This window comes from Dama dama, chromosome 9 (assembly GCF_033118175.1).
Source record: "Dama dama isolate Ldn47 chromosome 9, ASM3311817v1, whole genome shotgun sequence".
Lineage (NCBI taxonomy): Eukaryota > Metazoa > Chordata > Mammalia > Artiodactyla > Cervidae > Dama > Dama dama.
The window spans coordinates 25735522-25761618 of NC_083689.1; the positions used below are offsets into that span (position 1 = coordinate 25735522).

Consider the following 26097-nt stretch of genomic DNA (forward strand, 5'->3'; position numbering starts at 1 on the left):
TAGGAGCCAGAACTTCTGCCTCCAAAATTTCCTCTTTTCATGTGTTCAAAATTTGAAGATTGATTGTTGTAATTGCTAAAAATCACTGTAGCTTCCGCCACCTCTAAAATTGCTTCCATCATTACCAAATCCAGTATAACCATCCCCACTGCCACCATGTCCACCACCACCATGGCTGCCACCAAAGCCACCTCGACCACTGACGTTTCCTCCACGACCAGACTTGTCATTCCCAGCGAAACCACCTCCATGACTGCCACCAAAGTTTCCAGAACCACTTTGACCTCTCTGGCTGGATGAAGCACAAGCCATCTCTTGCTTAGACAGGGCTTTTTTCACTTAACAGTTGTGGCCATTCACAGTGTGGTATTTCTGAATGACAGTCTTGTCTACAGAGTCATGGTCATCAAAGGTTACAAAAGCAAAGCCTCTCTTTTTGCCACTGCCTCGGTCAGTCATGATTTCAGTCACTTCAGTTTTCCCATACTGTTCAAAATAATCTCTCAGGTTATGTTCTTCGGCATCTTCTTTAGTGCACCAAGAAAAATCTTTTTCACAGTTAAGTGGGCACCTGGTCTTTGAGAATCTTCTCTTGACACGGCCCTCTTTGTTCCACAACTCTTCCATCCACCTTGTGTGGCCTTGCATTCATGGCCACATCCACCTCCTCCACCATGGCGTATGCGACAAACCTGAAGCCTCTGGAGCACTTGGTGATTGGATCGCTCATTACCACACACACAGTCTGTGAGCATTCCCCTCATTACCACACAGTCTGTGAGCGTTCCCCATTGCTCAGAATGGCTCCTCAGACTCTCAACAGTTGTTTCAAAGCTCAGTCCTCTGATGAAGAGCTTCCACAGCTGTTCAGACTCTTTGGGAGACTCTGATTTTTACATGATGGCATGGCGGGGGGTGCGGGAAGACTTCAATAATGCTTTCTCGGTGGTGTCCACGGGCGGAAAGGCCATGATTACTTTTTAATGTTATTTATTTATTTGGCTGTGATGGCTCTTTGTTAATGCTCACAGGCTTTCTCTAGTTGTGGCAAGTGGGGGCTACTTTCTAGTTGCAGTATGAGGGCTTCTCACTGTGGTGGCTTCTCTTGTTGCACAGCACAGGCTCCAGGGTACACAGGCTTCAGCAGTTGCAGCATATGGGCTCAGCAGCTGCAGCTCTCAGGCTTAAGAGCTCAGTAATTGTGGCACACAGGCTTCGTTGCTCTGAGGCATGTGGGATCTTCTCAGACCAGGGATGAACCAGTGCCCCTGCATTGCAGGGTGGATCCTTAATCACTGGACCACCAGGGAGCCCAATAGTTTATTTTTTAGATAAATTTTTGGCTAACAGAAAAATTGAGCAGAAAATAGTCTTCCCACTTCTTCCCCCATCAGACACACCCAATGGACTATGGCCTGCCAGGCTCCTCTGTCCATGGGAATTTCCAGACAAGAATCCTGGAGTGAGTTTCCATTTCCTTCTCCAGAGGATCTTCCCAACCCGAGGATCAAACCTGAGTCTCCTTTATTTCAGGCAAACTCTTTGCCATCTGAGCCACAAGGGAAGGTCTTATCAGACACATGGTTTCTGCTAGCATTAACATCTTGCCTTAGTGTGATACATTTGTTACAGTTCATAAGCAAATGTTGATACATTGTATTAACTCATGTTCTTAGTTTACTGTAGGGTTCATTCTTTGTCTTATACAGTTCTGTGGGGTTTTACAAATATATGACATGCATCTACCATTACTGTATCATATTGAATAGTTTAACAGCCCTCATCTAATAATGCCTCATGCTACACCTAGTCATTCATTCTTCCTTCTTGCCTGAACTTTTGACTATCACTGATGTTTTTACTGTCTCATGGTTTGGCTCCTTTTCTAGAAAGTCATTTAATTGGAGTCATACATTATATACCCCTCTGAGATTAGCTTCTTTCACTTAGCAATATGCATTTTAGATTCCTACATGTCCTTTCATGGCTTGATGGCTCATTTCTTTTTATTATAAATAATATTTTATTATATGATATATCACAGTTTGTGTATTCACCTATTGAAGGACATCTTGGTTGCTTCCAGGTTTTGGCAATTATAAATAAAGCTGCTACAAACATTTGTATGTAGGTTTTTATGTGGACATAAGTGTTCAGCTCATTTGGGTAAGTATCGAAGAGCACATTTTCTGGGTCCTATGGCAAAACTTACGTTTAGCTCTGTAAGAAACTGCAAAAATATCTTCCCAAGTGCCTGTTTTGGTTTTCATTCCTGCTAGCAATAGGTAAGAGTTCCTGTTGTTCCATGTTCTCACATTCGGTGGTGGTGGTTTGGTTTTACAGCATTCTAATAGGTGATAATATTTAGTATCTCATTGTTTTATTTTGCAATTCCCTAATGACATAATGTTGAGCTTCTTTTCATGCTACATGCCTTCTGCATATCTTCTTTAATGAGGAATCTGTTCATATACTTTGCACATTTTTTAATTGGGTTGTTTTCTTGTTGTTGAATTTTAAGAATTTTTTGTATATTTTGGGTAGCAGTTCTGTATCACATATGTATTTTGTGCATGTTTTTACCCAGCCTGAGGCTTGTCTTTCATTCTTTTGTCATTGTTTTACTTCTAACCTATCTTTAATTTTAAAGTATATTTATTGTACATAGCTTTGTACAATTGGCTTGCTTTTTAATCCAATTTGACCAACTCTGTTGTTTGTGTATTTCAACAATTATATTTAATATTATCATGAAAGAAGTGGATTAAAATCTACCATTTTTCTAGTTGATTCCTGTTTGTTCCATCTGTTCTTTGTTCCTTTATTCCTCTTCTACTGCCTGTTTTTCAGTAACTGTTTTTTATTATTCTATTTTATGTCCATAATTGGCTTATTATTTGCACCACTTTTTAACTAATTTTGTGATCCTAGAGTTCATAATATACTCCTTTAATTAACTAAAGACATTCTTTGAGTAATACTATACAATTTCATAGTTTTTAAGCACCTTAGAGTAATACCTCCAGTTTCTTTCTCCCAATTTTGTATTATAGTTGTCATACATTTTACTTTATCCTAGCTATAATTCCATACTACTTTGCTATTACTTTTGCTCCAGTCAACTATCTTTTAGGACATTAAAAATTTGAAAAAATATATTTTATGTTTATCTTCTTTTATTCTTTCTCAGACACCTTTATTTCTTTGTGTAGATCCAAGTTTTTGTAGGGCAGGACTATGGGTAGTAAATGATAAACTTTTATTTAACTGAAAAGATGTTTCATACTTCTTGCTTCTAGCCTAGCATATAAGTTGCCATTTCATCCTAACAACAACAATAAAAGATGAACACACTGAAAAAATCAACAACTGCTCTTAGATCCATCAGAGAAGTAAGGCCACAGGGCAAACCTCTGTATCATAAATTGTAACAACAGACAGGTAGAGCAGAAATCCATCTCCATGAGAATGAGTGAAAGTGAAGTCGCTCAGTCGTGTCCGACTCTTTGCGACCCCATGGACTGTAGCCTACCAGGCTCTTCCGTCCATGGGATTTTCCAGGCAAGAATACTGGAGTGGGTTGCCATTTCCCTGAGTACTGGGATAGAAAAATCTTAACTGTGATTAATAAGATCCTAGCAGCAGCAGCAGCAGCAGCAGAGAGGTTCAGTATGGACAAGATTGAGAGAGAAAAAACTCCAGGGGGATCCTAGTCATAAGAGAGCTCTCATACTTTCGTGAGTTTTATCTCTGGCATCCCTGCCAGGTTCTCACAGGAAAGACCACAGAAAATCCCCTCATGCTTCGGATAGGAGTAGAGAAAAAGGAATTGTTTTGAATTTTACTAGAACATTCTGTATTTAACAAGGCCTGCTGTCAAGAGAATCTGCTTTACCAGGGCTGGGGTTTTACCAGAATCTAACTAACCTGAGGTGAGGGAAATACCCAACTCTAGCTCTTTCTAACCTTCCATGTAGGGGAGAGGAAATACCAACTGCAGTCCCCTCTATCCATCCTCTCCCACCTAAGGGGGTGGGGGAACTAAGAAACACTGGTGAAGCTGACAGTCCACAGGCATAGGATCACCAAAAGACTGAGACCTAATCATGGAATTATAACATGCTTCCACTCTCTCCACTGTATTCCTAAAGGCCTTCTCACCATGGTTCCTTTTACCCAATAATTGTCCTTCCAACAGAAGACTATAAAGTATACTAGGAGGGGGAGGAAAAAAGTTTAAGGAGACAGAGCAAACATCAGAGCCAGGCCCAGATATGGTAGAGATGTTAGACTTATCAGACTGTAAATTTTAAACAACTGTGATTAATATGTAAAGGGTTCTAGAGGAAGAAATGGAAAACACATAAACCAGATGGGTAGTAAAAGCAGAGAGGTGGAGACTCTAAGAAAAGAATCAAAAGAAAATGCTAGAAGTTAAAAAACACTGTAAGAAAAATCAAGAATGCCTTAGATAGGCTTATCAGGATACTGGACACAGACAAGGAAAGAAACAGTGAGCTTGCAGATGTGTTAATAGAAACTTCCAAAAATGAGAAGCAAAGAGGAAAAAGGCCTTTAAAAATAGTATTATGTCCAGGAACTGTGGGACAACTACAAAATGTCTAAATAACACATTATCAGAGTTCCAAAAGAAGGAAGAGAGAAAGGAACAAAAGAAATATATGAAGCACTAATGACTAAGAACTTCCTCAAGTTAGTTTCAGATACCAAACCATAGATCCAGGAAACTCAGAGAATGATGAGCATGGTAAATACTGAAAAACCTATACTTAGGTTTTGAATACTTGTTGTATTCAAAGTATAGAAAATCAAAGATAAAAAATCTTGAAAGAAGGCAGAGGAAAAAATAATAGTGTAAAGTATTATTTGAAAGTGGACTTGGGTTAATTGTAAATATAATTGCAAATGAAACTGACAGAGGATTAATCTCTAAAATATATAAGCAGCTCATATAGCTCAAAATCAGAAAAATAAACAAGCCAATTAAAAATTGGACAGAAGACCTAAATAGGCATTTCTCCAAAGAACACATGCAGATGGCCAATAAGCACATGAGAAGATGCTCAACATCACTCATTATTAGAGAAATGCAGATCAAAACCACAATGAGGTATCACGTCATACCAGTCAGAATGGCCATCATCAAAAAATCTACAAACAATAAATGCTGGAGAGAATGTGGAGAAAAAGAGACCTTCCTGCACTGTTGGAGGGAATGTAAACTGATAATATGGAGAACAGTATGGAGGTTCCTTAAAAACCTAGGAATAAATCTGCCATGTGACCCAGCAGTCCCATCACTGGGCCCCATACCCCGAGAAAACCACAATTCTAAAAGACACTTGTACCCCAGTGTTCATTGCAGCACTACTTACAATAGCTGGAACATGGAAGCAACCTATATGTCCACTGACAGATGAATGGATAAATAATATATACAATGGAGTATTACTCAGCCATAAAAAGAAATGTTTGAGTCAGTGGTAGTGAGGTGGATGAACCTAGAGCCTGTTATACAGAGTCGAGTAAGTCAGAGAAAAACAAATACCATGTATATTCCGTATATATGGACTCCAGAAAAATTATATTTATGTATCTATTTGCAAGGAATGGAGACACAGATGTAGAGAACGGACTTGTGGACACAGCATGGGAAGGAGAGGGTGGTATGAATTGAGAAAGTATCATCAACTACATACACTACCATGCGTAAAATAGAGAGCTAGTAGAAAGTTGCTATATAAAACAGGGAGCCCAGCCTAGCACTCTGGGATGACCTAGAGGGGTGAGTTGGAGGGAAGGGAGGGAGGCTCCCGAGGGAGGGGATACATGTATAATTATGACTGATTCATGTTGTTGTATGACAGAAACTAACACAACATTGTAAGGCAATTTTCCTCCAATTAAAAAATAAAAAAAAGAGAAAATCCAAATGCTCAACCAAAGGAAAGAAAAGTTATGACAAACCTAGACAGTGTATCAAAAAGCAGAGACATCACTTTGCTCACAAAGGTTGGCAAAGTCAAAGATCTGGCTTTTCTAGTAGTCATGTATGGATGTGAGAGTTGGATCATAAAGAAGGCATGGCACCGAAGAAGTGATGCCTTCAAACTGTGGTGCTGGAGAAGACTCTTGAGAGTCCCTTGGACAGCAAGATCAAACCAGTCAGTCCTTAAGGAAATCAACCCTGGATATTCACTGGAAGGACTGATGCAAAAGCTCCAGTACTTTGGCTACCTAATGGGAAGAGCTGATTCATTGGAAAAGACCCTGTGCTGGGCAAGATTGAGGGCAGGAGGAGAAGGGGACGACAGAGGATGAGATGGTTGGATGGCATCAACCATTACTCAATGGGCATGAGTTTGAGCAAACTCAGGGAGATAGTGAAGGACAGGGAAGCCTGGTATGCTGCAATTCATGGGGTCACAAAAAGTCAGACACAGTTTAGCAACTGAACAATAACAACAATCAATTGTACCTCAATAAAGCTGTAAAAATAATTTAATTGATATTCTGAAAGAGAAGAGAAAATGGAATTATATACAATGCTCAAGTAAAACTGCAGAAGGTGGAAAAGATGGGAAAAAATCAGGAAAAAAGAACAAGGACAACAAATAAATGGAAAGCAGTAACAAATATAGTAGTTATTAATCTTAACTACATCAGTAATGACTTTACAGCCACAATGGGAGACAGTTTGGGAGTTTCTTAAAAAATAAAAAGTCTTACTTATCACCCAGCAATCACAACTCCTTGATATTTACCCAAATAAGTTAAACCTTACATTCACACAAAAACGTGCACATAAACATTTATAACAACTTAATTCATAATTGCCAAAATTTGGAAGGAAACAAGATGTTCTTTAGTAGATGAATTGATAAATTGTGGTGCATCCAAAGAATGGACTATTTACTTAGGACCAGAAAGAAAAGAGCTGTCAAGTCATGAAAAGACATGATGGCATCTTAAATGTTTATTGCTAATTGAAAGAAGCCAATTTGATATGTGATGTCTGACTGCAACTACATAGAATTCAGGGAAAATCAAAACTTATGAAGACAGAAGATCAGTAGTTGCTAGGGACTGGGGGAAGGAGGGATGAATAGGCAGAGCACAGAGGGTTTCTAGGGTAATGATCCATTTAATATGATACTGTAATGGCAAATGCACGTCATTATATTATATTTGTCCAAACCCATGGAATGTACAACACCAAGTTGTTGTTTAGTCTTTTCCGACTCTTTGTGACCACATGTACTGTAGCCTACCAGGCTCCTCTGTCCATGGGATTTCCAAGGCAAGAATACTGGAGTGGGTTGCCATTTCTTTTTCCAGAGGATCTTCCTGACCCAGGGATAGAACCCATGTCCCCTGCATTCACAGGCAAATTGTTTACCACTGAGGCACCAGGGAAGCCCACAACACCAAGAGTCAACCATAATGTAAATTGTGGACTTCAGGTGATAATGATGTATCAGTTTAGGTTCATCAATTTTTGCATGTGTAAAAAATTGCAATGTAAAAAAAAAACTGCACCACTGTGATACAAGGTGTTAGTAGTGAGGGAGGTTGTGCATGTGTAAGGGCAGAGAATGTCTAGGAACTCTATACTGTCTGGTCAGTTTTGCTGTGAACCTAAAACTGCTCTAAAAAAATAAAAGTCTGTTTTCCAGAAGTTTGTTTTTTTTTTTTCTCCTTCAGTTTAAAAGGTTGTTTCATCGGGTGTTGAATCCTGGTTGACAGCTTTTTTTTCTTTCAACATTGAAGACCTCACTTTGTTGTTTTCTGGATTAAGTAGTTTATGAATATGTCTGCTATAAGTTTTAATCTTTGTTTCTCTGTGTGTAATTTTTTTTTGTCTCACTGCCTTCAAGATTTTTCTCTTTTTGTCTGTTTTTTAGCAGTTTGAATGATGAGTCTAAATGTGATTTTTTTTGGGGTAGTATTTATCCTGTTTGTGATTTCTGAGTTTATTGTTTCTCTAGTTTATACTTTTCATTGTTTTCTGAAAGCTCTTGCCTAACTTATCTTTAAATGTTTCTCTTTTTCCCTTTAATTATATTTCATCCTTCTGAGATTCTAATTACATATATATTAGACCACTTGATATTTTTTCACAGCTCCTGAATACTCTGTTCTGTTTTTTTACGTCCTTTTTCTCTTTATGTTTACATTTGAGTAATTTCCATTACTCTGTCTCCAGGTTCCTTGATTCTTTCTTGGCTGTATTGAGTCTATAATGTATCTGTCAAAGGCATTCTTCAACTCTCTTATTGTATTTTTTTATTTCTAGAATTTCCATTTAATTCTTTCTTATGATTTTTATATTTCTTCTGGAATTCCCTATCTGTTCATATATGCCATCCATTTTTTTTTTTTACTCAAGACTTTAACTGATTTACCTTACATTTAAATTCCCTGTCAGTTCATTCTAATATCTGGTTTTTCGTGATTCTGTTTCAGATAATTGCTTTGTCTGTTAACAGTGCTTTATTTTCTTGTTGTTTGTGTGTGTGTGTGTGTGTGTGTGTGTGTGTGTGTGTCTCATAATTTTTATTGCATACTTGTAAGCTGGCTTAAAGCTCAACATTTAGAAAACTAAGATGATGGCATCTGGTCCCATCACTTCATGGGAAATAGATGGGGAAACAGTGGAAACAGTGTCAGACTTTATTTTTTTGGGCTCCAAAATCACTGCAGATGGTGATTGCAGCCATGAAATTAAAAGATACTTACTCCTTGGAAGTAAAGTCATAATCAACCTATACAGCATATTAAAAAGCAGAGACACTACTTTGTCAACAAAGGTCCGTGTAGTCAAGGCTATGGTTTTTCTGGTGGTCATGTATGGATGTGAGAGTTGGACTGTGAGGAAAGCTGAGCGCCGAAAAAATGATGCTTTTGAACTATGGTGTTGGAGAAGGCTCTTGAGAGTCCCTTGGACTGCAAGGAGATCCAACCAGTCCATCCTAAAGGAGATCAGTCCTGGGTGTTCATTGGAAGGACTGATGCTGAAGCTGAAACTCCAATACTTTGGTCACCTCATGCGAAGAGTTGACTCATTGGAAAAGACCCTGATGCTGGGAGGGATTGGGGGCAGGAGGAGAAGGGGACGACAGAGGATGAGATGGCTGGATGGCATCACTGACTTGATGGACATTAGTTTGAGTAAACTCCGGGAGTTGGTGATTGATGGGGAGACCTGGCGTGCTGTGATTCATGGGGTCGCAAAGAGTCAGACATGACTGAGCGACTGAATTGAACTGAACTTTATGTAATATAGTGTGTAATTTGTTGTTGAGTCACCAAGTCATGTCCAACTCTTTGCATCCCCATGGACTGCAGCACCTCAGGCTTCCCTGTCTGTCCCTCATCATCTCCTGCAGTTATGTCCATTGAATCAGTGATGCCATCCAACCATCTCATCCTCTGTTGCCTTTTTCTCCTTCTGCCTTCAGTCTTTCCCAGAATCAGGGTCTTTTCCAGTGAGTCAGTTCTTTGCATCAGGTGTCCAAAGTATTGGACCTTCAGCTTCAGCATCAGTCCTTCAAAGAGTATTCAGGGTTGATTTCCTTTAGGATTGATTGGTTTGATCTCCTTGCCTTCCAAGGGACTCTCAAGAGTCTTCTCCAGCACCACAGTTCAAAAGCATCAATTCTTTGGCACTCTGCCTTCTTTATTGTCCAGCTCTCACACATACATGACTACTGGAAAGACCATAGCCTTGACTAAACCGACCTTTGTCAGCAAAGTGATATCTTTGCTTTTTAACACATTGTCTAGTTTTGTCATAGCTTTCCAGCCAAGAAGAAATCGTCTTCTAATTTCATGACTGCAGTCACCATACACAGTGATTTTAGAGCTGGAAGAGGAAATCTGTCCTCTGCCTCCACTCTTTCCCCTTCTATTAGGCATAAAATGATGGGACCAAATGACCTGATTTTAGTTTTTTTTAATATTGAGTTTTAAGCCGACTTTTTCACTCTCCTCCTTTACCCTCATCAAAAGGCTCTTTAGTTCCTCTTCAATTTCTGCCATTAGAGTGATATCATCTGCATATCTGAGATTGTTGATATTTCTCCCAGCAATCTTGATTCTAGTTGCAACTCATACAGCCTGACATTTCACATGATGTGCTCTGAGTGTAGGTTAAATAAACAGGTGACAATAAACAACCTTGTTGTACTCCTTTCTCAATCCTGAACCAGTGAGTTTTTCCATAAGGGTTCTAACTATTGCTTTTTTTTTTTTCCCCACTAAGATTATTTTATTTTATTTATTTATTTGTATTTCTTTTTTTCCCCCTATGGTGTTAAAGTTTTTTTTTTTTCATTTATTTTTATTAGTTGGAGGCTAATTACTTTACAATATTGTAGTGGTTTTTGCCATACATTGACATGAATCAGCCATGGATTTGCATGTATTCCCCATCCCAATCCCCCCTCCCACCTCCCTCCCCATCTGATCCCTCTGGGTCTTCCCAGTGCACCAGCCCTGAGCACCTGTCTCATGCATCCAACCTGGGCTGGTGATCTGCTTCACCCTTGATAGCATACTTTTTTCAATGCTATTCTCTCAGAACATCCCACCCTCGCCTTCTCCCACAGAGTCCCAAAGTATGTTCTGTACATCTGTGTCTCTTTTTCTGTTTTGCATATAGGGTTATCGTTACCATCTTTTTAAATTCCATATATATGCCTTAGTATACTGTACTGGTCTTTATCTTTCTGGCTTACTTCACTCTGTATAATGGGCTCCAGTTTCATCCATCTCATTAGAACTGATTCAAATGTATTCTTTTTAATGGCTGAGTAATATTCCATAGTGTATATGTACCACAGCTTTCTTATCCATTCGTCTGCTGATGGGCATCTAGGTTGCTTCAGGGTGTGGAGAAAAGGGAACTCTCTTACACTGTTGGTGGGAATGCAAACTAGTACCGCCACTATGGAGAACAGTGTGGAGATTCCTTAAAAAACTGGGAATAGAACTGCCATATGACCCAGCAATCCCACTCCTGGGCATACACACCGAGGAAACCAGATCTGAAAGAGACACATGCACCCCAATGTTCATCGCTAACTGTTGCTTTTTGACCCACATACAGGTTTTTCAGGAGACGAGTAAGATGGCCTGGTGTATCCATCTCTCCAAGAGTTTTCCGCAGTTTGTTATGATCCACACAATCAAAGAATTTAGTGTAGTCAATGAAGCAGAAGTAGGTGTTTTTCTGGAATTCCCTTGCTTTCTCTATGATCCAGCGAATGTTGGCAATTTGATCTCTGGTTCCTCTGCCTTTTCTAAACCCAGCTTGAACATCTGAAAGTTCTCTGTGTAATGCTGAAGCCTAGATTGGATGATTTTGAGCAAAACCTTATGCTAGCATGGGAGATGAGTGCTCTTGTCTGGTGGTTTGAATGTTCTAATGTACTGAATGTACTAAAGTGCTGCCTTTCTTGGGAATTGGGGTAGTATGTAATACTATGATGTAAACATGATTTTCTTTTCCTGGAAGTATGCACGTTTCTTTTTTTCCTAAGTCATTAGTGTGGAGATCTGAGTCAATTTACTTAGTATTTGATCTGATTTTGAGATCATTTTTGGTTGCTATATTTTGCCTTCAGTGTACCTTCAGCTTCAAAACATTTTGCTTAGGAAGAGGCTAAGTTTCCAGAAGTTTTGTTTTGTTTTTTAGATATTCCTGCTTCACCTGCAGCTTTGAGACTTCCCAGTGTACTTGTACCTCAGGATTTTCTTGATGCACTCTTGCCCCTCCCCAGCAGTAATCCTCTGTTGTCTGGTACTAGGCTTGGCTAGCCTAGTGGTGGAAACCAGTGGGGATCCTGTGTTATCCTGCTGCAGCTGTTGCTGCTGTCGCTTCAGTCGTGTCCGACTATGTGCGACCCCATAGACCGCAGCCCACCAGGCTCTGCCATCTCTGGGATTCTCCAGGCAAGAACACTGGAGTGGGTTGCCATTTCCTTCTCCAATGCATGAAAGTGAAGTCACTCAGTCGTGTCCGACTCTTCGCTGCCCCATGGTCTGCAGTCTACCAGGTTCCCCCATCCATGGTATTTTCCAGGCAAGAGTACTGGAGTGGGTTGCCATTGCCTTCTCCGTGTTTTCCTGGTCCAGCCTCAATTAGAGACAGTTTGCAAACTCTGTTGCCGTATGGGAGGTCAGGAAATTATCTGGCCCCAAATCTTTAGAAGTGTTCTGCCATTGTGAGAGGTTCATTATGTTATCTCCGTCACAAGACCCACCAAAGATACAAGGAAAAGTTTTGAATGTCATGGAGAGGAGGGTCAGGATCATTGAGAAAGCCCTGGGGACAGAAATAGTCTTTCCTGTGAGCACGAGAGATGTGAATTTCCCTTGTATCTGTGACTCCCAGGAGGCCTGTACCCTCATGTAGCCCATACTTTGCCTTTAGCAATTCATTGGAAAGTTTTGTGTGAATTCTTCTTACCTTCTGTGGCGCCAGTGTTTCATTCTTTTGTGTTCTGCCACAGGTAAACATGTGCTCATGTTCCACCTCTTAAGTGTTGGCATCTGAGTTTCCTTAGATTTTAGCTCTTTGATTGCTCTGTGACCCCAGTTCTCTGATGGGTCCAGTAAAAGTTACCATTTTATGGTTTATCCGGCTGTTGCTGTTGTTGTTAGGGCATGAGCAATACTCTTCCCAGTTTTCTACATCCTAGAATTCTTTGTGTTTTGGGGACTTTTTTTTTTTATCTAATCCATTTCATATATATTTAATATATAGCATGATAATTGATGTTGCCTTTCATTTACTAGCAATTTTAATTCCCCCTTTGACTTACAGTTATTTTTTTTAACATACCTATTTTTCATTGTTGTATAATTGCTTTAACAGTGTTGTGTTATTTCCTGCTGTACAATGAAGTGAATCAGCTATGTTTTTATGTTTAGTTGCTCAGTTGTGTCTGACTCTTTGCTACCCCATGCACTGTAGTCCACCAGGCTCCTCTCTCCATGGAATTCTCCAGGCAAGAATACTAGAGTGGGTTGCCATTCCCTTCTCCCGGGGATCTTCCCAACCCAGAGATCGAACCCAGGTCTCCTGCATTGCAGGCGGATTCTTTACCATCTGAGCCACCAGGGAAGCCCAAATCAGTTGTATGTATACATATATCCCCTCTCTCTTGAACCTCCCACCCACCCCCATCCCACACCTCTAGGTCACCCCCAAAAATACAGAACACTTCACAAATTTGCAAGTCATCCTTATGCAGCGGCCATGCTAGTCTTCTCTATATCATTCCAATTTTAGTATGTGTGCTACTGAAGAGAGCACTGATATGCAGTTATTTAGACAGAGACTTTTAAACAGTCACTGTCATTCTTATGATTTTTGGACCAGAATGTATATTCAGAATTTATAGGATATGTGTTTAATATCTCTATTAAGCCAGGTTTATTAATTATTAATAATAGACAAATTCTCTGTATCTTTGTCTGCTTGATCTGTTAAAGATTGAAAAGCATATGTTAAGGTATCCATTATGGTAGTAACTGTACTCTTTTTTTTATTACCTTTCTTTATCCCTGGTTATTTTCGTTATAATTTTGTAAGCTGTTTTCAGCCCAGAAATACTTACAAATGTCTTTGTTTTGGAATATCAAGCAAGATAACCCTCTGATTTAATTTAGTTTTTTTTTCTATGATAACTTCTAATTTCTTCTTGTTTCTTGTATTTTTGCCCCTCTCTTTATTTTTAATCTGTTTTCTATATCCACTGAAAACTCAAGTACATACTTACTGTCCTCCCTTCCCTAGACTATTGACATGGGTTTCTCATCTGTCTCCTTCTACTTTTACCTTATAACAATCCATTCTCCAGTCAGCAGCCAGAGTAATAATTTTCCAGCAGAAAGCTCTCCTGTGACTTCTCTCACACTTACACTTCTTCCCATGCTTATGTTATGTAATCTACCCCAGCCTATCTCTCCAACCTCATCTCATCACACTCTCCCCTTTGCTTCCTATGCTCTAGCCATACTGGCTTTATTTCTTTTCCTAAACCATGCTGTTCCTTTACTTAAGGGTTTTTGCACAAAGTAGTTTCTCTACATAGAAGGCGTCTTATCATGACTATTGCCCTCTTTTCCTTCAAGACTGAGTGCATTTGTCACCTCAGAGAATTCTCCCTAAACCTAAAGTAGCCATTCTGTCACCAAGTTACTCTATTATATCGCTTCATTTTTTTTCTTTAAAGCATTTGCTAGTATCTGAAATATTTCTAATCATTTATTTGTGGAACTCAGTGAGAGTGGGTACCTTGTGTGAGCTCTTTTCTGTTGTGTCCCTGGCACCTGTAACCCTGTACATCTCAGGGAGATTTACTTCAGCTATTTCTTTAGGTCTTCATCTAATCAGTTCTCTCCTTCTAAAATTTCTTTTTGTACTCACTTAGCTTATCTGGAGTTTTCTTCCAAATGTCATAATTTTCTTCTTTATATGTTTTCCCTTGAATGTCTCTGAATTCCTTTTTAAGTTTGTTTACTAATACACTGATTCTGTTTCCTGTAGTACCTAGTTTTTCTCTTTACTGCTTCCATTGGGATTAAAAAATCTGCAATTCCATAATCACATTTTTTTCTTACCATATTTTTTTCTGATTATATTGTTTCTATTGCTATACTGTCCTTTTGGAATCTGTTGGAAAAATTATTCAAGTCAGGTCACTTTTTTTGAACTGCTAAATCTTTTGTTTGTCTCACATTTTGCTTTATTTGTTTGCTTTTCATTACAGAGGGAGACCTGGATTGATACCTGATTTGCCCAATACTAGGAATTGAGATGACTTTGCTGTAGATTGTGTCTATCCTCCTTTAGTGCTTTCAGACTACTGACATGAACAAGAGCGTTACGGAGAGTGAAGTTGTGGTAAAGGGAATAGTCAGGTCTGATATGGAGAACAGTTTTTTCGTCAAAGGAAAACTGTCTAGCCTTGAAGAATCAGAGGAATTGAGGATTGGTTTAGCTGTATGTGAAGATGGGATAAATGTATTACTCCTCTCTGTTATCTATATTGACTCTGGCAGAAACATCTAGAATGGCTCCTGGCCCAGAGTTAATACTCAGAATGTTTGTTGAAATGAACTGAAGCACCCTAAGTGATTGATGTATACTTGGCTCTGTGCTGGATGCTGTGGGAAATTCAGAGATGATAATCCTGTTCCTGCAGTCGGCTCTGTCTGGTAGAAATTACTACCCATTTGAAGAGTTTAAAACAAAGGAAGAAAATTTCTCAGTAACTCTAGATGTGCTAAAAAGGAGGGAGAGCTCCTTTTGAACTGATTAGTTGGATAAGTCTTCCAGAAGGGGACAATATTAGCTGGCTTGTAAAGTGGTAGGAAAAAGGAAGGATGTGGTTAGAGTGAACTCGCTTGTGGGAGTAGCTGATATAAAGATGATGTAGAGGCCCTAATCAACATGATGTGCGTGGGAGAAGTAAAAGGATCAATTCATCTGGAACATACAAGACATGGGTATAGAGTGGATAGGACCTGGCCCTGTGAGCCTTGGTTACTAAGTGTAGGATTTTATCCTTTACTTTGTGACTGCTGGAAGGTGTGAGAGGCCTCTGAGCCAGGAAAAAAGAACTGTGGTTAGAACTGCTTGAGGAAGCTCCACTCATAGTTTTCCACTGGTGTGAGGTGAACAGGATGTAAGATGTCTCCTCTTGTGTTTTTCCTCCTTTCACCTCATCTGCCTCCTCTCTGTTTCTTCTCTTTCTCCAACCTGCATCAGTCTCCTGGGATATTCCCTGGAATGACTTCTGATTCCTACCATTTCTGAAATAATAACATGGTCAGTACCACACTCCTTACTTGCTAGTAGCTACTAGAGTCTGGGCTCTGAGTAGTATGCCAGATACTCTGGTACTATGCCAGAGATGTTTGAGTTCTCCAAAGGGAAGTTCTGCATCCTGAACTCTGACCTGGGAGCATGCAAAATGGATATCACTGTCTTGTCATATGGCTTATGAAAATTGGCCTTAGGAAAAGAAATAAAAAAACAGAAGAAAGTTATTGTTACTCCATGCCTTGGGGATGGTTTTCATCATCTGAAGAGCTACCTTACATAAAAGGCCCAGGAGACCATACAGTCTAATGTTTAGAAAGTTGAGGCATTTCTCAACCCATCGCTCTGCCTCCTGAGTTACTGCCTATGGATGATAGGGAAGTCCAGTCCCAACACTGTGTCCAATGTGGTGCTTCCTTGGCCACTTGCCCAAGTGGGCTTCTCACTAACAGGAATGGAGATGAAGATTTCATCATCATTAGGATTACACTCTTCTACTAACCTGAGTTTGTTATACCTGTTCCACAACTCTCCATTTCACTAATATACCCCCTTTTCTAGGGTTTTTCTGAAAATGTCACTTGGCCAAGGGTTTTGTTTTTTGTTTCATTTTATTTTGTTGTGAGCAGCAGATGCTTGAGAAGATCTGAGGTACCACAGCTGTTCTGCGCTCTCACAGCACTTGCTCTGAGCTTTATCCATCATGAGTGCTGTGTTTCCCATGCGTTTCACAGTGTTCCCTGTACCCTCCATGGTGCATCTTATACCCCTTGGCAGACTCTGCCTCAAACAAACAGGACAGAGTCAACCTAGAACTGTGCTGTGCAGTACAATAGCTACTATCCATATATGGCTATTTAATTAAATATAGCTAATCAATTAAAATTAAATAATATACAGATTCACAGTTGACTTAACCATATTTCATGTGTTTGATAGCCCCATATGGTCTGTGGCTTCTGTACTAGACAGTGCAGATAGATAATTCTCATCATCACAGAAAGTTCTACTGGAATGCTGGTCTTGAAAAATATAGAAAAATACCAACAGGACTGTCCGGGTAGGTGTAGGTACTCCAAGGCAGGTTCAAGTTCTTCATTGCCACTATGTGCAACAGATGTACCTACTTCTTTATTATCCTAGTTGTCTACAAGGACATCTGATAACTATTAGACACACACACACACACACACACACACAGACACAGTCGCTTGTTAATTCTTACAGACCAGATATTCTAAACCTATTAGAAAGAAGAGAAGCAGTTTCCAAATTGCTCCATAATTTTTCTTAACCACAATATAGTTAATACCTCATGTTATTATGCAATGAAGTCCTTTCACTTTGTGCCCCTTTGGGCCTGTCATAAAGAAAAAATAAGCCCACTTTTTGAACCTCTCTTCTTTAATGTCAGGTCACTTGACTTTAAAAGGATGCAATAGAAGCTTTTCATATTCATTCCTTTTAAGAGCCTGATAAAGTACTCACCTCCTTAGACTCTACTTAGGGCTCTGGAGATAGAGACCAGGAGTCTCAGCCTTGGGAAGGCCTTCTTGGATGCTGTAGTCTTTGTCATTTCATACCTTAACCTCAAAGGAAGCCCTTTTTCCTGGGATGGAGCACTTTAGTTCCCACAATTCTTCTCTGAAGTCACTGGGGAGTGGGTGGATGCTTTGTAGAGTGAGGGTGACACTTTGGTCTGAACTTTTTGAGTAACCTTAGGAGTGGATCTGCTAAAACCAGAGGGTTTTTTTTCTTTACCGCACCACCCCCAGGATTCCATTTCCTGCACACGTGGCATCAGCTCCTCTAGTTATCTTGGCCCAGGCCTTTGGACCATGCCTTGGGAGGGTTCTGCCATCTGCCTTGAGCTCCATTTGTACCTCTCCAGTGGAAACAATGACTTTCTTTGCCCTGACCTGGTAGGAAGGCTCTTTCCTCTCTTACTTGGTTAACCAAAGTGGGAATTAGGATTACTACCCCTGTGGGTAAAAGACATTTTTCTCCACGTTGGAGAAAGATGTAGGTAGTGGTTTCATCTGCCACTACTGTCCGTGGATGTGAGTAGAACCTCCTCCTGATGCATAACCCTGCCCTTGCCCTTGGTCCTTTCCCAGATCCTTCTGGGAATTTTGACTTTCTACTCATGCCTTTTTCTTACCCTAATGCTGTCCTAGACCATTTTTTTCTGTTCCTTCTGTTGCCCTTGTTTTAGCCACTGCCCTGGACTCAAGGTGAGTTGGGGGAAACAGTCTCTCAAAATCTGAGCAAAAATCTCTGGGATGAGTTGCTGCTGGGATGCAAGGTGCGGACACGGGGAGTGGCACACATGATCTGAATGCTAGTATTTGCCTGCCAGGGCTGGACCTTCCATGGCCTTCCCTCCTTTCTGTTTTTGAACTTCTTTCATAAGAGGAACCTTTATCTTCTGGCCCCCTGGCTATCCAGGACTTTATGCCTCCCCCGTCCCATTCCCTATTTAGGGACATGCAGTTGTGCTGCAGGAGAGAGCTGGCCCATGCCCCCCTTCAGGGGCCAGGGAGGTCCATGAACGTGGCAGTGAGGCCTGGGAAGATACATGGCAGGTAAGCAGAGACATCTGGAGTCTACTTAGTCGTGGACCGCAGGGCTCCTGCAGAAGAATAAGACTCCAGACTTTAACCTTTGCTTGCCCAACTCCTAATGATTTTATAAAGAATAGTTTTGTCTTTTAATTACACAAGTGATGCATGAATACATTCTCTTCTTGTAACATCTTACAAGCGAGAATATTATCTTCCTGTAAAAAGAGCAAGCAAGTTAATCCCGATGATTATAAAATTGTAAAGCTAAAGTGCTCTTTGATTGCCTCATCTGATCCTAATCCCCTCTCCCAGTTCCTACAAGTAACCACAGTTCTCAGCTAGCTGTATATTCTTCCAGATCTTTTTTTTTTATATATATATTTACTTAGTGACTCTTTATATCTGTTTAAAAAAAAAAAAGATAGGATTCTTTTGTGGTTTCTGCATTTCTTTCCTCCTCTCTCTTTTTCATAAATGATGTACTATATGTCATCACTCTGCAGTTATCAGCCAGTGATATGTTAGAGATCTTTCTGTGTTGGTTCAAAGAGAGCAAGTGCATTTTGGAACTGCTGCACAGTATTATCTAGCATAAACATACCTCAGTTTATTTATTCACCTCTGGGTGATGAAAATTTTATGTGTCTCTAAAATTTCAGTATGACACATGGGATGCAATGAATATTCTTGCATATGCTTCATTAAACTCACAAGCAAGCATAAGAAATTACAGACTTATGGGTGTATATGTGTGTGTGTGTGTGTGTGTGTGTGTGTGTGTACACACACACATATTTAGTAACACCTGTCAACTTGTTCGTAGAAAAAAGTTAGATCCACTAAAAGCCACCAACATCACGTACCTGCCAAGAATCTGTTAAAATCATAGGCCTCGTATTATCAAATGTCACATGCAGAATTTGACTATTTCTCAAGTTCCTTAGTGATGCTAAACATCTTTTATATATTTATTGGACATTTTTGTTTTTTCTGTTAGTTTTTTTAGTTGGTTCATACTCTTTTTCTGTTGTTAAGATTTTACTTAACTTTTTTATACTCTTTATATTCTGGGTATTAATTAATTATTTGTCTATTACACATGTTATAAATCCTTCCTCCCATTATTTCACTTGTCTTTCATTTTACAGTATCTTTTACTATACCAAAATGTGTGATTTTGATGGAGTAAAATGATCAATTTTTAAAGTGACTTGATATTTTGTGTGATCTTACTTAAAAAGAATTCTTCTTCCCTCAAGGTCATAAACATATTTTTCTATATTTTCTCCTATGTTTATTATTTATATTTTAGGACTTTAATATCTCTGAATTAATTTTTTTAGTGGTATGAGGAGGAATCTATCAATAGCTTTATCTTTTCAATTAAGTGATAATTTTGTAGAAGCTTTGTTGATTGTCTTTCACAGTACCCCGTCTTCCCTCCTCCCTTGCTAACAGCATTCCGTATTTCCCCGATATGTAGTATATGTGGGATTGCTCTCACCCTCACCCCTTAATGGAGAAGGAAACAGCAATCCGCTCCTGTATTCTTGCCTGGAGAATTCCATGGATGGAGGAACCTTGTAGGCTACAGTCCATGGGGTCGCAAAGAGTCGGACACGAATGAGCAACATTGCTTTCTTTTGCTTTTACCCCTTAAAGTAGCTTAAGCCAATCAATGCATCCCATCCACCCTGGCTACAGGGTATGAATGTTTCAAGTGGTAAATGATCCTTTAGGGGTCAAGATACACAATATAATGTTTGCTGTGAGCTTCTGACAAAGAAGTTTTCTTTTCAGTGTTGGCTCAGCTGCTACTGACAATCACCTTACTCCCACAGGGGAAGCTAATCTTATGATGAACCAATAAAGTAGAAGACAGAGAAGAGAAATCAGGTTCTTGATGACATTATTGATCTGCTGGGTCAATCCTGTTCCAAAATCCAGTGTACCTCTGAGCCACTACTTTTTCTTTATTATTTAAGCCAGTTTGAGTTAAGTTTTACTTAAAACTAGAAGTATTTCTAACATTGAATCACAATCATCTCAATCCTGTTCATTTAAAGATTAATGTGTTTCACATGTTTAGTTGTGTCCAACTCTCTGCAGCCCCACTGACTGTAGCCCACAAGGCTCCACAGTCCATAGAATTTTCCAGGCAAGAATGCTGGAGTGGGTTGCCATTTCCTACTCCAGGGTATCTTCCCGACCAGGGATTGAACCCATGTATCCTGCAGCTCCTGCATTGGCAGGTAAATTCTTTACCACTCGTGCCACCTGGGAAGCCCCATATGTTTCACAATTACATGGAAGACCACTTGTGGTAGATTTAGGCTTGCTTACTGAAAGAGTATGCATGAACAGAAAATGCCAAGACTCTATAGGTAGGTAAGGATAGGTTGCCCATAAAACTAGCAAAAAGAATTTTCAAGACCTAGAATATACATATTAGGACTCTGTGGTATGACTTATTGAAGAGCAGAATTATTGCTTCATTTAGTAGTGTGAGCTGTTTTTGGTACATAAGAGGGATTGCAAAAGGCAGTGAGTGCTCTTCTGGGCTCTTCTGATCTGGCAGACATGTCAGTCTCTGTAGGTTGTCAAGATCATGAACTTGAGGGATTCATTTATGAGAAAGCAAGAAATGAGGATGCATCCACCCCACTTGCATCCTCATCTCACTAATGTCCTTTGTGTTCCTAATTAGTAACTACTTTAGGAGTAACCCAAAATAAAACTGACCTTAAAGAGAGTCCAAGTCAGTATTATCACTCATCTCAGAATCTAAACTTTGTCTTGCCCTCATAAATCCCTTAAATATCTGGGTCTGTTTCTGGACTCTTCATTTTGAGTTACTGGTTTATTTATTTATTTATGTACCAGTACCACACGGTCTTAATGCCTCTTGCTTTATAACATACTTTGAAATTATACATGGCAAATTTTCCACCATAGTTCTTCAGAATGATCTTCAATATTCTCCATTATGAGTTTTAGAATCAATATATCAGGATTGAGGAGATGTTCTCTGGGGGTTTAGATTTTAATAGATTAGGATAGTTTGGATAGAATTTATAGATTAATTGGAAGAGAACTGACTTTTGTGATATTTGGGAAAGCTGCTAATTTTTTGTTTATTGAACTTATATCTGGCCACATTGTTCAGCTCCTGGGTTTTCTGTGTAAGTTCTCACATCATCAAGAGGTTATATAGTAATAGTGATTAAGAGTACAGAATCTGAAGTCACACTGCCTCCTAGGTTTAAATTCTGGCTGTGCCATTTACCAGACAAGTACCTCAGAATTTTTGTTAGTTTCCTCATCTGTAAAAATGGTTTCTATACTAATACCTACTTCATAAGGTGATTGTTAGGATTAAGTGAGTTAAATGAGATACATAAACCATTTAATATAAAGCAAACAGTGATAACAATCATCATCATTTATCTTAAAATAAGTTTATTGGGTTTTTTCTTAATCCTCATACTTCTTATCTTAATGTACTGACTAGGACTTCAGCATTGCGTAATAGCATGGGTATTGGGTATTATTGTCTTATTCCTGACTTCCGTGGAATTTTTTCTAATGTTTGACTGTTAAAATATATTGCTATAAATTTCTAGTATAATCCTCGGTCTTACTAAGAATGCTTCCTGGTGGTCCTAGTATACGAAGACTTAGCTGAAGCAGTGAGTGAAGGCCAAGCCCTGAGCACTAGGCCAGTCTTGCTTGCAGCCTATTAGGCATAAAGTACCCAAGGCTCCAAGACAAGAAGAAACAAGGCTGCAGATGCTTAAAGCGGGCCATACACCCACCTTCCTTTGTTGGAGAGTCCCATGCTCAGAAGGGGCATGGCGGAGATGTGCTTGGGCTGTGCGTAGTCTGTCTGTAGCAATAGTGAAGGCCCTGGCCTGTGTATACAAGGCACAAGGGGGTATGTACATGTGTGCTTGGGTGCACATGTCTGCTCATGATGGTCCTGGTTGCTGCAGCAGTAGCCTCATGCGTCCTGCTTAGTGGTCATTTCTGCATTAGGGAGAGAGGGGCTCCTGACTGCTGTATCTCTTTTGGATTATCATAGTTTTCTATGTGCAGCTCCCCTATTTCACCTGCCCCACCCCCTAGAGAGGCTGTCAGGGTGATGACTGAAGCATCAGACCTGTGGTTTCTGTAACAGGAAGTGATTTAGATGCTGAAAGCTAATTTTAGATGAGTTGATATGATATGGGGTTTTCAAAGAATGTTTCGGGGTGGTTTCAGGCTCAAGGCTCAGCCCCCAAGTCTTTCTCATATACAAGGGGCTGGCAGTTTCCCACTGTCATTGTCATTGTCTAACTGCATGAGCTCATGCCCAGCTGGTCAACACTCTTGGGTGGAAAGCCAGGGCTGGTTTTCCCTGGATTCCATCCTGCCTGAGTCATTGTTTTTGTCCTTGAACTCAAGGCAGACTCTTGTGACTCAGCTGGCTCTAGGCCAGGCCAACTCTAGGCCTCTTATCCCTGGTGAGGGCTGCCTGGAGGCTCTGAGGGTCCTGTCAGGACAGGACCATCCACCCCCGTCCAAGCTGAGGTGTGGGCCGGTGGTGAGATAAGGCTTTCCAGCTAAGAGAAGTGAAATTTTGGGTGGCAGGCATTTAGGTGGGACATTTTCTCCAGGTCAGCCCTTTCTTGAGCTTCTGAGAAGAGAGGAAACTCAGACCCTAGAGATTTCATCGCTGCTTCAGCCCTGGAGGGTGGGACTCCTGCTAGTAGCAACAGACACAAATGCAGAGAAATAGGCACAGAACTTTCAGAGAGTCCTGTCTTCTTAGAGCTAAATTCCCCACTGTTTGGCATCCTCAGAGCTGAATGGTTTCTATATCTGCCAAGGCCTGAACACAGGAAATAGGAGACAGGGGCTCTGTGCTCACCTCCACAAGGGCCTGCCAAGCCACTTTCATCTGTTGTTGTGTACCCTAGGGCTTCCACAGCAGCCCCTGTAGCAGAGAATGGTGCCCTCATTCTCAGGGAAGATAGGCCTCACTGTGGTAAGGGAGATGGCCCAGGATTACACAGTTAGTGTGGGTGGCATCAGAGCCAGGTTATATGCTGACCCTTGCACCATACTGCCAACGGGATGCCCAACATTCAGGGAGGGAGCTCTGCATGTCTGACCCAGGCATCAGCCAGGCATGAGCCCCTGCCACAAGCCTGGGACATCTCAGAAGCCAAAGGGAAGATGATTAAAGTCTCTGCCAGTGGCTAATCTACCCCTTGCGCTGCTCTTGGGATAGGTGTAGCCTGGGAGATGAGAGGTGAAACCAGGCCTCTAGGTCTTGGTTGGTACATAAAAGGAGACACTCTTGCCCCAGAGAGGCTGTAGACAGACTTTTGGGGGGCAAAGAGCAGGAAACCTTCTCTTTGGCCTCCATAACCAATTAATCCCCTGAGGCGGACCAAGGGGAGAAAGACCGACGACCAGCTTAGAACCAGGGCCAGGCTCAGACCCAAAGATGATGAGAGTATTCTCACAAAAGCTCTGATGTTTGCAACGTATTGACATAGTTTGATGGTAGAGAGCTAAGGCCTGCTTTGAGAGTTCCATAGAAGGTGTCTTTGACCTATTTTCAAGGGCTGTGGTGGCAGGAAGAATTTTTGGCCACATCATAAAGAGTTTTGTGGCCACCTCTGATAGACCCAACTCAGGAAGTTGTAATTTTCCACGATTAGGTTATTAGTCACCAAGGTGATCCCTGCCCCCAGCTCCTGGCTCCTGCTCCTCTGTGACAGGCTGACAGAGATGGCATTCCAGTAGAGCAGTCCTGCCTCCTCAGGTTAGACCTCAGCAGTGTGCCAGGAGCCCTGGGTCCCCTGAGCACTGAGGTTGGAATTCTCTGTGTGCCTGCCTTGTTTGTGGAGCTTCTTCAGAGACAACTTCTTGAGCATTTTTTAGTTTGGGCAAGAAATCCCCTTATGATCTCAATGAAGGTATATAGGTAGAGAGTAGCTCCCAGAAAATCCACTGAAAGGAAGACCCACGTGCTCTGTGGAATTGTGAAAGCCCAGTCTATGACCTCTTGGGAGCATTTTCATTTTAAGGAAAGGAAAGGTCTTAAGACAAAGAATACATAAATTGAGGTTTTTGATAAAGAACTTTCAGGAAACTATACAGTATTCAGAGTTCCTTGCTTGTTAGAAAGATGGGACTGTGTGGTGTTCACACTTGGATCCCCAGGGTGGACCTCATTCAGGGAGGTTGAGTTAGGCACAGCTACCCTTCTGTGGGAATTTTACCTACTCAGCCTCTTCTTCTAAACTCCTGGGTTGTCTCATCACAGCTCCTGGGCTCCACTGTGTACCTCTAAGGAGCATTTCTGCTCCTGGAGTTGGTAGAGCACTGCTAGGCTGAGGGCTGAGAAGTGGCCCCTGAGCCTTGCCCCCAAAGCCATGGAATAGTCATGCATCTCGATTGCCAACTGGTGGCATTTTCCTAAGTGGAAAGGACTAGAGTGGCCTCTAGGCAGGCCTCTCCTCCCTGAGCTTACAACTGGCTCCAGCTTGTCCTCTGTGATGATCTCTCAGTCAGGGCATGTATGTGGTAGACAGGAATACAAGCAAGCAGGAGTTGCTGCCTTTGAGGCAGGCAGAGTGGGGTGCAGCTGAAGGAACTGATCTTTTCCTGGTCTTATTTCTATCAGAAATAGTCTTAATGTGGCAACAGGAATTTTTTTGTTCGTTAGTTTGCTTGTTTGAAAGTGCCCTTCTTTTTCTGAAGTCCTGGATGCTGCCTCAGTTCTGGTGGGGCCAAAAACTTGCCCAATGCCCCAGACAATTTGGGAGCCTCCCAAGGCCCTTTTCTATGCTTATGAAATGACACAACCCACTCACCTACCTTGCCCATGCTCCTGATATCGATGTAATTAGATGAGAAATAACCTAGCCTCCTAGCTTTGGACCGCCTTCTTAAGAGTGGACAGTCTTCTTGGGGGAGAGAATTCAGAAAGAGGATGACTTGCCTCACATGGAAAGTGGAAGCAGCAAACAAGCTGCCACATCCAGGGCAGGTTTAGAGAGAGGCTTGTCAGGCAAATGGTGGTTCATGTACAAACTACAGACAACAAATCAAGAGGACAGTTGGATAGAAGTGAGGTGGCCACTCTGCCCTCAGAAAAACAGGACTCCAAGTTCATAAGGAAGTGACTCTTTTGAATAACATAGGTGGGCCAGCCCCAGACATTACTCTAACGTTTCACAGACATCCTTTTCACGGTGTTTCTCATGCTCCACCTTAATCAACTGATACCTTTCGGGATGACTCAGGGCCACTGCTCAGGCTGGCCACTGTGCATTGAATCTAAGTGAGGTTACAGGTACAGCTGGAGGTGGGCCCAGCTCTGAATTGGGCACCCACCCCTAAAGAGTCCCCAGATTATCCTGTAGGCACAAGTCCCATAGTCATTTTGCTTTTGGATCCTTTGCCTCTTTGTTTCTAAGAGACATTTGGTAGAAATAGCCTGGAGTCCATGGGACCTGGCTGCAACTCCTAACTTAGCCACCTATTAGTTGACAGGTCTTAGACAGTTTACTAACTCTTAATTTTGCCCCAGTTCATTATTCATTCATTCAACATTCATTGCTTGAGTCTTCTGTGTACTGGGTACTTGTTTAGGTACTTGAGTGTCATCAGTAGAGGAAACAG

General features: G+C 40.9%; 1 non-coding gene and 1 pseudogene across 1 annotated transcript; both read right to left on the bottom strand.

Annotated features, from left to right (window-relative positions):
• Positions 1-75: 75 nt before the first annotated feature.
• On the bottom strand, positions 76-25299 carry LOC133062792 (heterogeneous nuclear ribonucleoprotein A1-like; annotated as a pseudogene).
• On the bottom strand, positions 13236-13342 carry LOC133062977 (U6 spliceosomal RNA). Its single transcript, XR_009694296.1, has one exon. It is a non-coding gene; the product is annotated as a U6 spliceosomal RNA (small nuclear RNA).
• Positions 25300-26097: the final 798 nt, after the last annotated feature.